Source organism: Oxyura jamaicensis, chromosome 4, assembly GCF_011077185.1.
Source record: "Oxyura jamaicensis isolate SHBP4307 breed ruddy duck chromosome 4, BPBGC_Ojam_1.0, whole genome shotgun sequence".
Classification (NCBI taxonomy): domain Eukaryota; kingdom Metazoa; phylum Chordata; class Aves; order Anseriformes; family Anatidae; genus Oxyura; species Oxyura jamaicensis.
In genome coordinates, this window is record NC_048896.1 from 1084206 (window position 1) to 1100885 (window position 16680).

At 53.2% G+C, this 16680-nt stretch overlaps 1 long non-coding RNA gene across 1 annotated transcript; it reads right to left on the minus strand.

Moving 5' to 3' along the window:
- Positions 1-507: 507 nt before the first annotated feature.
- On the minus strand, positions 508-15729 carry LOC118166488. Its single transcript, XR_004750527.1, has 2 exons — positions 15632-15729; positions 508-2733 (listed from the first exon to the last, which is right to left on the minus strand). It is a non-coding gene; the product is annotated as an uncharacterized LOC118166488 (long non-coding RNA).
- Positions 15730-16680: the final 951 nt, after the last annotated feature.

The window sequence follows — 16680 nt, forward strand, 5'->3', positions numbered from 1 at the left end:
TGGCCTTTTTAAAAACTTCAACTGGTATCTTTTACCGGGACGCATAAAGCAGAGAGCAGATTTCCGCTTATATTTGTTGTATTTCAAACAGAAGCAAATGTTTATAGCCGGGCTGTAAACCACGATAATGTGGGACAGATACTTTACAGAAGCTGCACTTGTAGACAAAGGAAAAGGAGAACCCGTGGGTTAACTTGAAAGTTTGGCTTGCCTCTGCAACGCTTCTCCCGCCTTAGACGCATTTACCAAGCATCAGTCACATCCTACACATTTATAAAATTACACACGCACTGAAGTCATGCACCGACAAAAATACACATACACTGAGTCACACTCCTGTGAAATTTAATTTGTGTCCGGTCCCACATTTATGCAATTTCACACACTCGCAAATGGATATCCTGGCAGCACAAAAGCCACCGGCACGGCCCCTCCGCCCCCTCGAGCGGGAGCCTGCACAGAGCCACGAGCCTCGACTCCGACTTGGGGCAGGCGACGTGAGAGCAAGTGGACAACAAGGCGAGATATCGCTGTCATCCCATGCAGCAGGGGAACTGCATTCCTGGGAGACAGATGCGATTCTCCAGGATCTCATCGGAGAGCCAGAAAGCGCCAGGGCCCTCGCACGCCGACGAGATTTGAGCCGGCGCATCCCCGGGTCCGGCTGTCTCTTCGAGACGCTCCCTGACAAACAGTTTCGGTGACCCAGGAATATTATCTTAGCAAATCAAAAACGTAAACATTTGGGTTCAGGACTGTGCTGAATGGATTTGAAAATGAGTTATGGTAGGAACCCGGCGAGGAGTCTGAGTTTGGTTTGGCAGTTCCCTCCTTTGCCTGGAACCTGCTTTTCAAGATTAAATACGATACTCTGCAATACATCCAAAATGTCAATTACTCCAAGTCTCTCAGGTTTGCAATTACAGAATGCAAGTCATGTTCAGCATTTTATGAAACTGCTTTTTTTGGCATGGACCATCTTTCTCTTATTGTAAAAAATAACTTTCAAATCAAAGCATTAAATCAAGGCAAATACACTAGAAAAGGACGCTGGGCTGTAAACCCCTGTAACGCCGTAACTGGAAGGGGGCTGAGCGAGACGATTTCTGTTCGGGGAAGGAGAGCACCAAGTGGTAAATCAGGGTGAAAGAATGTGAAACCGTCTTTGCTGAGGAACGCCTAATCCCCCATCACGGAGCTAAACCCCACAGTCACCCTGTTAGACACCCCCGTGGGACAGGGGAAGCAAGCCTCCCGAAGACACCTCTCCCACCCCCCTGCGATCCGAGAAGTACTGTCATGCCTCACATTTTAGCCTGCTGCAGAAGCAGCTGCAGGCAATTTCTTTCAGGCTTTTCCAAGCTTTAGGTCTCCACTGCCAGAGGCGCTCTGCCCCCTCTCTTCCCCCACATCTGTAGGGCGAGCGCAGGGGCTTTGGGAACGCCGCCCGGCCCCGCTCTCACAGCTCTGGGGAGGACTCTGGCTTGGAAGTGGCTGCAACACCAGAGTGCTCCCCATCCCTCTGGAGGCCAGACTCTGCTTTGTGCGGACACTGCCTGCACGACAAAGGAAAGGTGAAGCTCCTGGCAAAGCAATGATTACAGGGGAGTGCACTCGTCTCTGAACCAGCCGGTCTGGCTGACGAGGAATCACCTTCCTTCCGCTGTGAGGTCAGCTGCAGCTTCCCAGCCTTTCAAGTGCCATCAGATCCTCCGAGGTCAGGGGAAACCCTCAGCACTGGGTCTTTAAAGACACTTTAATCATGTCACTCCCGAATGGAAGAGCCAGCAGAGCTGGTAGGACCTGTGCTTCCGGAGGCACCACGGCCGGGCCACAGCCTCGCCTGCACATAATGCGTGGGTGCTGACACCCACCCGCCTCGCAGCAGCCCGACTGGATTCCTGGCCGGGCAGGAGATCTGTCCCTCTGGTTTCGGTCCCGTTGACATTCCCATCCCAGCCGATGGCGTCTGGCTAAGCCGGGGCGGCTCCACGTGGGGCTGGGCGCAGCCGTCCCAGCCTCGGGATAAGCACATTTTCATCCATGTGCACATTTTTTATTTCCAATGAGGAGCTTTGGCAGGGGATAGCCGGGAGCTGTGAGCTCACCGTGCTGATGGTTCCAGGTCAGGCCCAGCTGCTGAAAGCCCCCAGCAGCATCGCTGTCCCCTCACACCAGCCTTGCACAAAACATGCTGGTGGTGCCGTGCCGGGCAGCCAGGCACCTCCAGCCCCCAGCACCGCCACCTCGGTGCTTTTCTGCAGCACGGAAATCCTTTATTGCAGGAGAGGGAAAGGGAGCGCGCATCTGGCAGAGGCGCAAGGCAGGAACCAGAAGCTGAGCGAGGACTGGAGCTGGCCAAGGAGTCTTAAATATCCCTGCCGTTGGACTCGAGAGCACCATTCCTCTGGACCCTGCTGCGGGCTTGGGCCCCTTTTGGATGTTATTCCTGGAGATGCAGGTGCACAGCGTTAAGAGATCATTTCCTGTTTGCACTGCAGCTTCAGGGGATGGATTTACCACTGAGCTCGGCCTGCCCTGCCTTGCTCTCCATCCCCATTTGTGCTCACCTCTGCCTCGGTTCCCCACGAGTGCCTAAGAGCCGGGCAGATCTGCTGCACGGCTGGAGATGTCCTGCTCTGCGGGGGAAACCCAGCCGCTCCCCCAGAAGGCACGCTTCCCATCGGGGGACACTAACAGCTCCTCGGCAGGGCTTGTGCTATTGATAAGGAACTGAGCAAATGTCAGAGAAATGTGAGAGGCAGAGCAAGCTGAAGGAGGGAGATACAAGCTGGAAGTCAGGCAGTAGTTCCCCCTCCGCTGAAAAGGGTTTTAATTGCCAATCACAAAGGTGATCTGTAAAACCAGCCTGAAGTGGGGAGTTCATTTGAAACACATGCAGGGACTGCTGGAGTTGCCAATGGAAGTGCAATTAAGCACAGGAGCTGGGGAGCAGGACCTGCTGGAGCCAATACAGATGGCCCCACATTACCAGCACTCAGGATAAAAACCTCCCTAATTGCATGATTTGATGGAGAGGGAGAGACTTGCCTCCCCTCCCAAGATCAACACACATCTTACAAAAAAAAAAAAAAAAAAAAAGACACTTTGAAAACTCTGGTTGCAAAGTGAACAATTTGACTCCAGAATTAACCGAGTTTAGTCTTCCTTTAGCAGCCTGTTTCCACGTGTTTCACCTGTTGCACGTGTATGAAAGGGGCAAGAATTTGTTATTCCAACAGAGAGTTGAGAGAGAAAAAGATGGGTTTGTCCGTGTCAGATGGACAAAGGCAGCACAGTCACACCCTCAGACCTCTCCTTCCTCGCCACCCTTTGGTTCGTCTCCCTCCGCATGGGGCAGTTCTCCTGCTGGACCCATTTTCTTGTCAGATCAGCCAGACTTTTGAAATGCTTGGGACTGGCCACTCATCTGCAATAACGCCTCTGCATTGCAAAAGCGATGAAGGTTAATATCTGATTAAGAAAAAATGAGTAGTACAGTAAAAACAGATAGTATCTGTCATTTAGATCACGCTCTAAATTAGGGCAAAGGTTAAGAACCACGTTAACAAGGAATGCCATATGAAAAAGAGGCATTTCCTACAGCAAAAACCCACCTGAGAGGAAGGAGTCACCCCAAGCTCCCAGTCCTCAGTGTGAGAACCTGAGTCACATGAAGCCACAGAGCATCCCCTGGGATTTCGGAGATGCTGGTCTGTTGGAACATTGCTGTCCTGGAAAAATCATTGGTCTCAGCTGCCCGCTGCAAACAGGGTGCTCCGCTGGGGTCCCTGCCTCGCCGTGCTCCGAGCAGGACACCTTGCAGCAGCAGGGGCAGGCCCTGCTGATGGCACGTGCAAGGCAGGAGGAGCTTCTCCAACTACCTTCTGGAAACTTTATATTCTTGTGAGCTCAGTCTTCCTTTATCAGCAGAGATTCAGGTCTGAACAGCAACGTGAGTTATGCTCAGAGGAAACTGAAACCCTTGCTAAAAAACAATGTTATCTCAGCAAAGAGCAGCCCTCCAGCAGGGCACGCACCAGCAAACCCCGGTACTCGCAAGCACCTGACACCAGGGATATTTCCCCTGTGCTGCTCTTCCCTTCCCTCAGCCAGAAGTCAGCGCTGGTGGAAGGGGCAGGCTGGCAGCCCTGGGACAAGCCCATCCCCAGGTCACTTCCAAAGGACCATTTGCTCCTTGGGATCTGGGGTGTCCCTGGCCCACCAGCACCAAGCGGTGACACTTTTCATCCGCATTTCCCTCTGACGGAGGATGGATGCCCAGCATGGGAGGGCCCGGCAGGCTCCACAGCCCATCTCCCCACGCTGGTGGATGGCGAGGTCCAACCTGCCTTCTTCATCCTCCAGGGAAAGACTGTCAGCACCCACCAGCCCTGGCCGTGAGAAAACAGGGGCAGCCTTCGTGGGCCAGCACAGCCCCATGGCAAGGATCAGGCATCATTAACCACCTCATGGATGCTCATCTTAATTTGTGCTGAAATAGCGAGGACTGGTGGCCTTCAGACACGGGTCCCCCAGTACAGGGCAGCGCCCCGTCAGCCTGTGGTCACTGGGTTCTCCAGCTGGCAGAACTTTTTTCCTGTGGTAGAAGTTCCTACGGTGCATTTAGACTATTAAACCAAAAATCAATTCCCATTTGATGCTGCATCCCCAGCAAGGCTGCTCTGACAGCCTCCAGCCAACGAGGGCTCAGACAGGGAGGCGAGCCGGGCTCGCTGCCCCGCGTCCTTCCACCACCGCCGCTGCCATTAGCTGTTGAACGCGGTCCAACAGCGCTCTAAGAGACGCCGAGAGCCTGTCAGTCGCAGCATGTGCTCTTTCTCATTCACTCCCCAAGAGAGATAGCTGTGGACGGAGTGGAAAGCTTTCCGAGTAAGGCTTTTGGTTTGTTTTCTGTATACAAGTTGCTGTGTGTTTATACTGGGCTGGAGAGGGTGTATTAAAACCGGGGCTATTGCATGCTCTTTAAGCATGTAATTACTAGAAAAGATATTGATACACTGAGAAGAGTTTAAGGGGAGGCTATAACGATCCAGAGGCTGGAGGAATCCAGACAGAAGTATTTTAAGTGCAGCATCTGCCTACTTCAAGCAAGCAGCAACCAAGGGGCGAGATGACAACATCCTGCAAAGAGCTGAAGTGCATAAACACTGCAGGGAAAAGGCTCCTGGTAGACGCTGCTGAGAGCCAGGGATCACGGTAATGAAGAGAGCTTCGGCTGAATGCTGTGAATCTTGCCGAAGTGAAGGTGTGTTGAGATAGCAGCTCCTCAGGGAGAGCCCCGGAGAGGACAGGGGATCCCCGGGCAGCAGGCTGCTCCTCCAGCACAGCTGCCGGCCACCGCGGCACGGGGCAGGGAGAGGGGAGCTGAAGGCTCCCCGGCACAACCCTGGCCTGCAGCAGCCCTGCTGCTGCCATCGGAGGTGGTTTTCTTGGCTGCAGAAACAACCTAAGGAGAGGGCATGAGGTGAGAACATGCCATCGCAGCAAAGGAGGGTGCCCGATCTCTGAGAATTCACTGTAATTCCATGGTAATCTGCCCCCCTCAGGGCCGGACTGTCTATCAAGGTCTTGACTTCGACACGGGAGAACTGAATTAACCCTTGACATGAACCTTTGCTTCTGGCTGGGCCTTTGTAACATCCATCTCCTCCACAGCTTCTAAGGAAGAGCCAGGTCCCAGCTTTAATTAGCTGCTAAGAGCTTGCTTGCTCTCTTCACTCCAACTACCCCTGTTCACAGAACTTGTAAAAGCCTAATTACCTTCAGCTCTTTTAGCCCGATAAAGGTTTTGTTCCAAATCTGCCACCGACTCGTGTGATGTCAGTGAGCCTGTTTTCTCCTGGCCTTTTCTCCCTGGAAATCGGGGCGGGAAAGGTGCCTGTCCCACAGGGAGCCAGAGGTAATGAGCACCGCGGGTGTCTGAAGGTGCCCCCCTCACCTCCAGAACCTTCTTTTTTGCTGACTTTCATTTTCAGCCCAAAGTTACCTTAATAAAATACAAGTTCAGTTTGAAGACCAATGGAAGGGAAGGTTTTGCGCATCTAAATTAAAGAATTTTATCGCTTCCCAGAGGTGATCAGTGGAAGTCTGCAACGCAATCACAGGCGCGGAGCCTCACCGACCACCACCCCCAGCTGCTCGCCCTCCCAGCCCTGCTGCCGGGGTCCTCCGCTGGGCAATCGTTTCGCTTTGTAATCCTACCTGAGCGCTTTAAACGCTATTAAGTGCGGACACCGACACTGATACAGCACTGCTGATTGCACCAGGGAGGGATCCACGGCTATTTAGGACCCTATTAAGTAAATACAGTGAAAGCAGGCAGTCGTAACCAGGTAATAAAAAAAGCATCAAATTATTTTTATAGTCAGAGCTACCAGAAAGTTCCCGTTCATCCCAGTACAAGTATTGCTCCCTGATGGTAAAAAGATTGTTTGGAGAGGAGGGACAGCTGCTGTCTTTCACACTGTTAATTATGAAGATGGGCTAAGAATTAATCAGGTAAGGGGAGGGATAAAAAAAAAAAGTCAGGATAAGGAACTGCTGAGTTTGTCCTTTGAAGTTAACCCATTGGAACTTGTCAGAAACCCAACATATGCATCCCCACGTACATCCTCAGCTTCCAAAAATGTTAATCTACCGCTCATTTTCTAACCCCATGGAAGTACATAGGGTTCTTTATGTTGAAATCTGGCTGGGCAGCCAGGAAGGGCTCGCAGGGAGAGCTGCGGGGCAGAAGGCTGGTGCCCACTCACCACCTGCCCTGCGGAGCGGTGGGAGGCGACGCCTGCAGATCCCTGCAGATCCCCTCCGCCCTCGTACACCGAGCACAGGAGCTGCCAGCTGCAGTGTGAAAACTGCTCTTCCCCAGCCAGAGTGCCAGAAAGCCAAGCAAAATCTCAATCATCAGAAGCAAAGAATCAAAACCCATCTAGCTGGCAGCCGAGCTGAGGAGCTGCTGGTCTCGGAGATGGGATTGATAAGATCCCTGGGAGGCGCTGCAAGATGGGAAGTCTGCGTGCCAAACACAGCCAATTAATGTCAGCCCTTTTCCATGCCAACCAATTAAGCTGTGTATACTTGTCACCAGCAATTGAGAAGGGGGTGGAGGGCAGAGAGGACATGATTCCAGAGGAGCCTTGAAGATATAAAACCTGCTTAATTTATGGAGGGGAGGGTGAAGGCGTAGACACCCTGCACTAATCCAAACGGGACCTGATTAATGTCTTCGCTAATTTAGGAGCTGCTTGGCTCTTGTGACCTGGTGAGGCTTCATTTAACAGAAACCAGGCTGGCATGGGAAGCAAAGAGCAGCTTAACAATGTAAGAAGCAACAGATGGGGTCTCCAGCCGCCTTGCCAAGCACCAAAACTGTTTTCTGAATGCTTTCTCTTAAACCTCCAAAAGGGAGAGAGGAGCACAGAGCGATAATCACAACCATAAAAACGTGTGGCTTACCCACTAAGTGGGCAGCCAAGAGCTCTTCTGGCTGGGGAAGCAAAGCTGTGGCAGCAGGAGCCGGTGCTGAGCCCTGCTCCCCACATCTCCAAGAACAGTGGACAGCAGCAGGGGCACAGAAGAAAGGCAGCTTCTGACCTGCTTATCCCAGTAAAAGCCGTGGGCTGCTGCGAGGCAGAGGAGGGTGAAGCCCCCGGGGAGCTCACAGCAGTGCTGGGATATCCGAGGGGTGCTCTTGGCCAGGAGGCACATGAGCCAAGCTGCTGTCCTGGAAAACAGGCAGCCTCCCTCCTGACATAACCAGTGCCTCAAGCTGCAGAGAGCTATTTTGGAACCCCGCACAGAAGGGAGCATCACTGGTTTGGAGGTGTCCCCAGCACCCTGCAAGCCCTCTTCTTGGGGCGAGCCATCTCCATCTGCCTCCCCAGAGACGCTGCCTCGGCTCTGTTAGTTGCATGGCAAGGAGCCTTCAGGCACGGGTTAGCAGTGGGCAGCCACCAGCGTGTGGTGGCAAGTTACCTGGCTGCAAGAGAGATCGAAAGATTAAAGCCATGGAAAAAATCCGCGGAAGCCGGGAAGTCAAACGGAGCACCCGGTTCGAGCCTCAGACAATCCATTTATCAGATGGGGGAGCAGAGGCACCAATAAAGCACGGAACAAGGCAAGCCTGCCTGCGTCTGGAGCTTTTTAATAAAGAAACAGTAAAAAACAAATAACAGAGCAGCCCCACTAGCTCTTGCCAAGGGGTTTCAGGAATTGCACCTGGCAGAGGAGAACGGCTCAGACACAGTTGTATCTCCTCGAAGCCAACGCTGTGAGGAGCAAAAGGTGTCGTTCTTGTACACACCATATGCCAGCATGTAGATGCTAAAAAAAAAAAATACTGATGTAGGGGTTTAGTTTTTTAGAATTGCTTATTCTTTCCACCCAGGAAATAATGTCAGTTTCCACAGATCCTGGCTGTACTTTGTCCCTGGAATACTCAGTCTGCAAGCAAACAAAAATAAGGAATGACCACTGACCCCCTCCCTCTTTGTTTGCATTTAAGGCATGTACATTAGAAACAGAAGATATTTATTGCAATTTCTTGCAAAGCCTTCATAAAACACCACATAGCCTGAGGAGCACAATAACAAAAGCAGTGTTCAAAGTCAAGTCAGATAGTCTCGCCTCTATTTGAACAGGGTTTTTTCACCTTTTCATACAAATGCTCCAGGATAGACAGAACAATGCCTGACATTTCCGAAGCCTGCATCAGGTCCATTTAAAAGCCTGGCGTGCACAAAGCACGTTGTTGATCTCCCAGTCTAAGCCAAGTATGAAGACAAAAAATAAAGTTTCCTTCTTTTCCCCCTGGATACAATAGGCAGCAGCAGGCCAGGCTTTCTCCTGAGCTTTCTGATGCAGCAGGCACCGTGACCCTGCCACAGCCGTGCTCACCTCCGCCAGCATCCAGCCGGATTTCGGTGGTGTTTCTGGGACTGAGCTGCAGCCACGCTGGTGCTCAGCACGGGAACAGACCTGCTGAAACCCAGAGGGGCTGGACCCAGTGACCCACACCTCCATAAACCCAGCGGGCAGCATCCTGCCTCCAGCAGCCCCCTCCTCCTGAGTCTGGACACGTCTTCTGGCTCGCCGCAGTCCATCCCTGGCATTTACCTCTTCCCTGCACAAACACAAGTCCTTTGGCCAGCCGTGCCCTGCCGCAGCGCAAGCTGCTGCGTTTCAAAGGCTTGGAAAAAGTGACAAGCAGCAGCTGCCTCTGCTGGATATGCTAAAAGCAGGGAGTGCCATTACCTAATCCAAAATGAGACGTGTGTTTTAGAGCAACAGCTAAAGTGCGTGGCTGCCTGATACACTCCCTTCAAAAGGGCTTCGTCTCAGCTGGCTCGATGGGAGATAAGGTGGTTGTGGAAAAACAGGGGAGTGTCAGCAAGGAATGAGCTACCCCTTCCTGCTCCGCTTTTAATTGATGAGGAGCAGCTTCTGGCAGAGATGCCCTCCCCGGGAGCTGCAGACCTAAGACTTACACAGTCTCACCAGCGTGCACAAACGCAGATGTACCTGGCAAGCAATTTACAGCAGGGAACAGTCAGAGCACACCAACAAGCCCCACAAATGAATTTCTGTTCTTTAAGTGTTGCCTGTTCCATCATGAATGGCTTATTAAAGGAGTCCACGGTGTTGCTCTCCACACGTAAAGGAGTTTATTGCAAGTGATTTATTAAACTGCTCTAACTTGTCAGCAGCCACTTGAAACATCCACTCTTTTCTTCCTTCACATTTGCTAATGTCTTTATAAATAGCTGAATAAATAAATCTCCAACACTTGTGTCTGACTGTCACATATCCAAAACTCAATCGATATCAGCCCAGATTAGGAATGAGGTGAGACTGAGCCCTCCCCGCTTATAACCAGCCCCATCTGTTGAGGTAAATGGATGGTAGCACACTTCCAAAAGATGTATTTTATGCCTTCCTGCAGAAGAGCTGGGCTTGACAGTACCTAATTCTTCCCGTTTCTGGCCTGGCCAGTAGGTGCTGGATCCCTGGGTGAGATGGATGGCACTGCTGCAGGACTCCTCTCCCACAGCCTTCCAGCAGAGATGCTCATGTGCAGACCCTGCTGCCTTTATAATCTACGCAGCTAATAGAGTTCAGATGCCTTCAGCTCAGTTCCCGCTAGACTAATCTCTTTCCAGGACAGGACTCCTTCCTATCATTAGTTTTACCAGTCTCAGCTCATCAGCCTTAATTTATTTGCTGCAGAATCACTGTTATTTTAATGATTTGCTCTGAGTTGAAATTCTGCCCGTTCCCTCCTAAAGTTTTTCCCTGTTTTGAAAGGGCCCAAGTGCTGCTTCTGCTGGTCCCAGCCCGCAGAGCCCCCACGCCGCTCCAGAAGCGTCTCTGCAGCACACGAAAGCCAGGCTAAGGGTGGGTTTCCCCCCCTGCCCAGAGAAGCGCTTGACCAAAAGGCATGACCACCATGCATTTGCTGTTCCCAGCACAGGTGCCATGAGCAGAGCAGACACCAGAGCCGCTGCAGCGTCCACAGCCCAGCCACAGGCGCCCAGCTCGGCACGGCTCTCCATCCATCCTCCTGTCCGGGTAATTTAGCTCGGAGCTGCAAACCATATGCTCTGGATGCGCCTCTCTCCTCTTGCTCTGGCTGTTGCCGCTGAAGTCCAGGGAGATTCTCTGGAAGAAGCCACTTTTAATTTGTAATCTGATTAAGCCATTAGAGGCGAATAGAGCAGTAACTAACACAAATTGCCAATCGTTTCCATCAGCAAATCCCCCCAATTAATCCTGAGATTAACCCTGATTACACGCAGTAATGGTGATCAATGCACCCTAATGGGGTAAATCCGCCCACTCCACTTTCTTCCACATCCCAGAACGATCAATTTTAAATCAGCGTGATTTATCTGGCAGGATCCGAGCGAGGCAGGGAGTGGAGATGGGGCACCGCCTGCATCTCCAGAAACAATCAGAGGAACGCTACCTCATTAAGCTAACTGCCTCCCTTGGGGAAAAGAAAGCCAAACTCAGAAAAAGAGCTGGATAGAGAGAAACAAAGTGCAGGGGAACGCGAGACATTTCATCCGCCTGCCTACTGCACGCCTGCCCGTTTGAATCCTCCCGGCACTCAAAAGCTCCTGCGAGGTGATGAGACCAAATGGCTCAGAGCAAGGCTGCACTTCTCAGGGATTCCTCTGTCAAAGCGAGGAAGTCAGGCTGCAGAAGAGCTGAAAAGGAACAAGCCTTCCCACTTTGTGATCCAAGCCTCTGTTCTTCCCTTTGCTGCCGAAATCAGAAGTTACCCAGGACCATCCATTCCCGAGGATCCCCAAGCACTTCGCAAGCTTCAGAGCCTGGCTTAGTTCTCACTTCTGTGTTATTTATAGAGCAGCTGATATCCAAATTCTTGCTTCAATGGGGATTTTGCCTTTGTACGGACTAAGAAAGGACTAAGTCAGAAGCTCAGGATTTGACCTTTGGTATACAGAAATCAATTCATCCTGCACTGAAATGCAGCCATCTCCAGGGCGAAATGCAGCAGCAGTTTAACAGTGCATGGCAATAAAGCAGGTTGATTTATACAGCCTTCTCCTCCAGCACTACTTCCCCTACTTTGGGGAAGGGGAAGAAGAACCGCAGGGAGATGTGCTAGGCTCCCTGCACCTCCCTGCAGCCCGTGGGGCAGCAGAAACTCCGGCGGCTCAGGGCAGCCTTGTACCCAAAGGCTGGGGCCTGGGCAGAAGTCGCATCGGTAATGGCATTTGTTGTCCCCAGCAGCATTTTCTTGCAGGTTTTGTGATATGGGAGGGAACACCTCAAGAATTACAATTCCTCCTGCTTTAACCCAGACTCTGACCAGGTGCATTCCAGGTGGACCCTTCCCAGTATTCCCCCAGCAGCTTGCCCTGTGCCAAGACAGTTTTCTTCCACCAACACCATTTTCACAAAGTGGTATGAGCCCTGGGTTCAAACCCTGCCTCACACCCCATTAAGATGATGGGGCAACATGTCCTGGCAGAAATGGGAATCCTTTCCTGTCCTTCATCTGACGGGTGAGGGGAGAGCTGTGGAGGGACACCAGAGGCACTGCAGAGCTTCCAGACCCACTGCTCAGCCACTCCATTAGGATTTAGGGAAATGCTATGGGAGCTGCACTAGATGTACTCCTAATGTTATCTCTAGATCCAGCCATGCAAAAACTGAAGAGCCTCCATAAAAGCAGAGGGCTTTTTCCACCCCATTGCACCTAGGTCCCGAGGTGCTACCAGAAATCCAGTCCCTGTGCAGGTATCACCGCACATCCAAACTGTGAGGAGGGGGACACGGCCCCTGTGGATCCATGCCCACTGCAGGACCTACACTTTGCTCCTCAGACCCAGCTTCTCCTTCCCCCAGGAGGGAACACCAGTCCCCTCCTGCCCTAAACACAGCGGGGGCTCCTGTGCCAGGACTGCAGCTCAGGGAAAGCAGCCGTTCGTGTAGCGGCTCCTTTGCCCACACCGCCTGCTCCAGGAATGCTGTCAGAGAGGAGAAAAACGCACAGCAAGAGGCTGCCTAAGTATCAATCAGCCTTACAGTCCCCCAGGGAGGAAAGGTTTAGTTCCCCTGCAGAAGCGGCGGTCAATAAACACGGCACGTGCTTTATCGCCTGTCAAGGCTGCCCTCTCCCATCAGCAGAGCTGACACCAGCCCGAGGCAGGAGAGGAGGCAGGAGCCCAAGAGCCCGGCCACGGTGAGCCTGGCCACCTCCTTCCAGCCCCTGCCTCCTGCAGGGCCACTGAGGATGTCAGATGTGCTGTCCTAAACACCACAATGGAAAACAGAGCTGGCACAGCACGAGGGTGTCCTGGGATAAGGAGCATCTCACAGCCCAGGCCCAGCTTTAGGCCAGCAAGTTCTACACAATGCTGGGGTTTTTTGTAGTATTTTGCCCCAAGTTAAGCTAAAAAGCCTGGGACACTTCAGTTCTGCCCACACAGCACATAGGAGAGACTGCAGCTCTGCTGCTCAATAATTCACTAACATATACAGGACCAGTGACCCCTCAGCCAGGCTCAGCATCCAGCCCAGCCATGCCCCAAGCCCCCCATCAATCTGCACGACCTCATGAATCAAGCTGGCAAGACACAACCCTGCTGCCCAGGGCAAGACCCTGCAGCTCTCTCCCTGGAGGCACTTCCCAGCTCAGGGGCAGGCAGAGGGGCTCGTCCCGCTGACATTGCTGGGACACCTCCGAGGCAGGCGCACATGGGGAGCTGTGCTCCTGCTGAGCCGCTCGGGGAGCGGGCGATGCTCACAGCAAGTACCAAAACAGGGGGAAGCCTGAGGGACGTACTCTGGCAACTCAAAGGCCGCGAGAAAGCAGGCCAGGGCCATTTCTCCAGAGCCCTGCCTTTGCAGCCAGCAGGCTGGGTTTGCACCTTTGCACGCACAGCCCCAGGTGAGCACTGTACAAAGCACACCAGTGCTGTCAGCATTTCCAGCTAGCACTACAAAATCATCTGCCATCGTTTGAGATGCGGATCGGACCCCAGACACACATAGGCACATCCTGCAGGTGATGTTTTTTTTCCACTGCTGGCTACGGGGGGTTTCAAAGCGCTTTGTTTCGGGATGAGGTGCAGGGCCCCAGCGCCTCAGCTGCCCCCTCTCCCCCCGACTCCTGCAGCCTCTCGCAGAGGGGCTTTTTCTCTCCTTTGATGTTCAGATGAATCAAGCCTCGGCCGTGAGAAGCCCCACGGATTTATGAGCTCCTCCTCTATGATGTCCTTCCAATAGCATCCCCCAGCAGAGCATTTGCTCTCCCTTCCTCCCTCGCTGTGCTGAGCCAAGCATTCCTTTCTCCTCCTCCGTCCCCTCTCTGCCGGCCCAGCTCGGCCGGAGCCCAGGCTGCGAGCAGAGAGCTCTGCTCTGCAGAGTGGGCCACCGGCAGCTCATTTTCCTGATTACAGCAGGTTTGATGCCTCCTTGCTGTCAGCCCCACAGAAGGTAATGCAGCCTTGCTTGACAGCCAGAGATGAAATACTGCAATTCAATCTACTCCCACCCCAAATCATGCCAGGTCTGCAATTCTATAGAAGTTGCCACAGACTTGAAAAGAGAGGGACAAATAACTGTGATGGAAACCATTCACTGGAGACTTCTAGGGGAAATTATACACCCGCAAGGGGAAAAAGGATCATTAGGAGGTGACAGGAGAAAGCATTTGCATTGCAAGTCAAACCAGCTGGAGGCTCCGAGGGAAGCATTGTGGTCACTGCCCTCCCCAGTCCAATTCAATCAGCTCCAACAATTGGGAGAGCCTGGAAGACAGCCCTGCCAGCTATTTGACCCAGATCCCCCGAACATAGAAGTCAACCTTTAGCTACGAACAGAAGTGGAGGGTTGCAAAGGTCCCACAGAGTTCACCTCCTGCATTAAACCCAAGCACAGAAAAAGTCTGCGCCTGTCTCCTTTTTAGCAGTCACCTCCACCTCGACAGCTTCTGAGAGCCATAACTGCACGGGGAGATTGCTTTGCTTGGCAAACAAACGGAGATTAAAGTGAGTTCACCAGGAACATCTCTATTTAGTTTCTGGGCTGAGCATGCTGATAATGTGATGGCACATTTAACTTTCGCTGCTTGAAACAAGGCACAAGGAGATGGAGGAGATGTAAAAATAAAGGCGAGTTTATCCCCAGCATGAGCATCACACCAAAAACCCTGTCCCCAGATGCAGCCCAGGCCATGCAGACATACACAGGTGGGCTCCTGAGCCACCAAGGCAGAGACACAGAGGCAGCAGGCAAGGAGAGGGGCGAGCCCCCCTCTGGCAGCAAGCACACAGCAGATCCAGAGGGGTGGAACAACCCCCGGGACAGAAATCCTTCACACCCCACCCCTCGTTTCTCTGCCAGAGCATTAGCACAGAGTTCTCCGAAACCCCAGAGAGGAGGTTTGAGGAAGGGGAGTGATGAAAGAGGGGCTGAGAGAGGCCGTCTTCCAGCCAGCTGGAGCAAGGGCTCCTCATCATCCCCCGGGATGCACGGGCCTCTCGCTGCATCCACACGCAGGATGTGCGGAGAAGCCTGCCCTGACATTTGCACGCAGGCTCAAGCCAGGAGCGCTGGATTTGCGGCTCTGCCTTGGCTGCAGGCACGGCGTGGAGGTTTGCAAGGCGGCCTCCAGCACGTCCTCAGATGGCCGGCGCAGCATTAGCAGTCTGGGCACAGCCTGGCAGAGGCAGCTCTCCCCAGTGGGCAGAGCAGGCGGGGAAGGAGGCGATATACTCAAGTGACATTTGCGCCCAGGCGCGACGGCGTGTCACTCAGCACAGCCAGACCACGCGGCATCTCTGGGGCACCAAAATTACACAGCCGAGTAAAGCCTACAAAATCCATCTGCCCTTTTCAATATTTGGAGATAATTAACTCCTCCAAGCTGAGATATTACAAAAGAAAGCTGTTAGTGAATCTGTTCAGCCACAGGTCTGGCTGGATATGGAGCTTGCAGGCACCTGGGACACTAAAAGGGCAAGGAGGATGTTTCATATTGCCATGCATTCCTGATGCCCTCGTAGAGAGCCCACAGGGGGACACACATAACACAGAGGGCCAGAAGAAAAAGACCAAGAGCAGACTGACTTACCGGGAGAGAGACGTCATCGCCACCCCTCTGCTGGTACCATCTGAACCACAGGCATCTCTGGATGACTCTGGCCCCAACAACCCACCTGCAGCCAACCAGCACCCAAACCAGGCCCTACCCCCCTCCCTGCAGTATTTATACTGCCTGCAGCTGGCCCAGCCCTGCCACCAGCAAATCCCAGTCAGACCAGTTGATTGCAGCTGCCGGAGGGGGGCAGTTAACACTTTCCCTTCCATCGTCACCTTGGAGCTATATGCCCATTGCAGGGTGATGCCAGGGAAAGCGAATGCAAGGGCAGCTCTGCTCTCCTGCCTGCTGTGTGCTTCATGCCCATCCTGTTCATGTTCATCCCAAGGGTGGGAGAAGCTCGGCCGCACGGGCTGCCTGGGGGGGGTTGGGAGCCCGGCACTGCCCTGGGTGGGCGCGCGGGGCTGCAGGCTCCTTGTGCACCTGGGCAGATGTGCAGGCTTCTCTTTGAATTAAAAAGCAGGCCAGCGGCCAGCAAACAGGGCAGGAGGGGAAGTTCATGCCCAGAGTGACTGGGAGAGACACAAACTGAGCAAGCAAGGGGTGAAGAGAGATGTGCAGAGCCCTGGGTGAAACCGAGAGCCTCCCGGACAGAGAATTCAGCGGGCATCTCCTCCTGTGAGCCATTACCCTGTTTTTGACAGACTTTTCTCACCCTGCAGCTCGCGGGATGTGAATCATTCACAGGTACGGCGTTTTGGCTGCCTGGAGAGCTAACACGCTTTACTAGCTCCCCAGGCCCCTGGTTTCCCAGCCCTGAGTGCTGCATGTGCTGCTCGTAAAACCTCGGGAAAGCCTGGGGAGAGGATGAGTAGGATGCGTGCTGCTGCTCACCTCCCCACCCCGCACCTCTGCCTCTGGCCCTGGGAAAGCACAGCATAAGGCCATTAAGAAAGAACCTGACGAACTCAGGATGAGGTCCTCAAGCAGCTGGCAAGGCTTTAAGACGCTCTGCTAATTGCTGGAGCGGCGCAAAGGCTGCCAGTCCCCGGAGCAGGGCAGATGCTTCCCGCAGCAGCGAC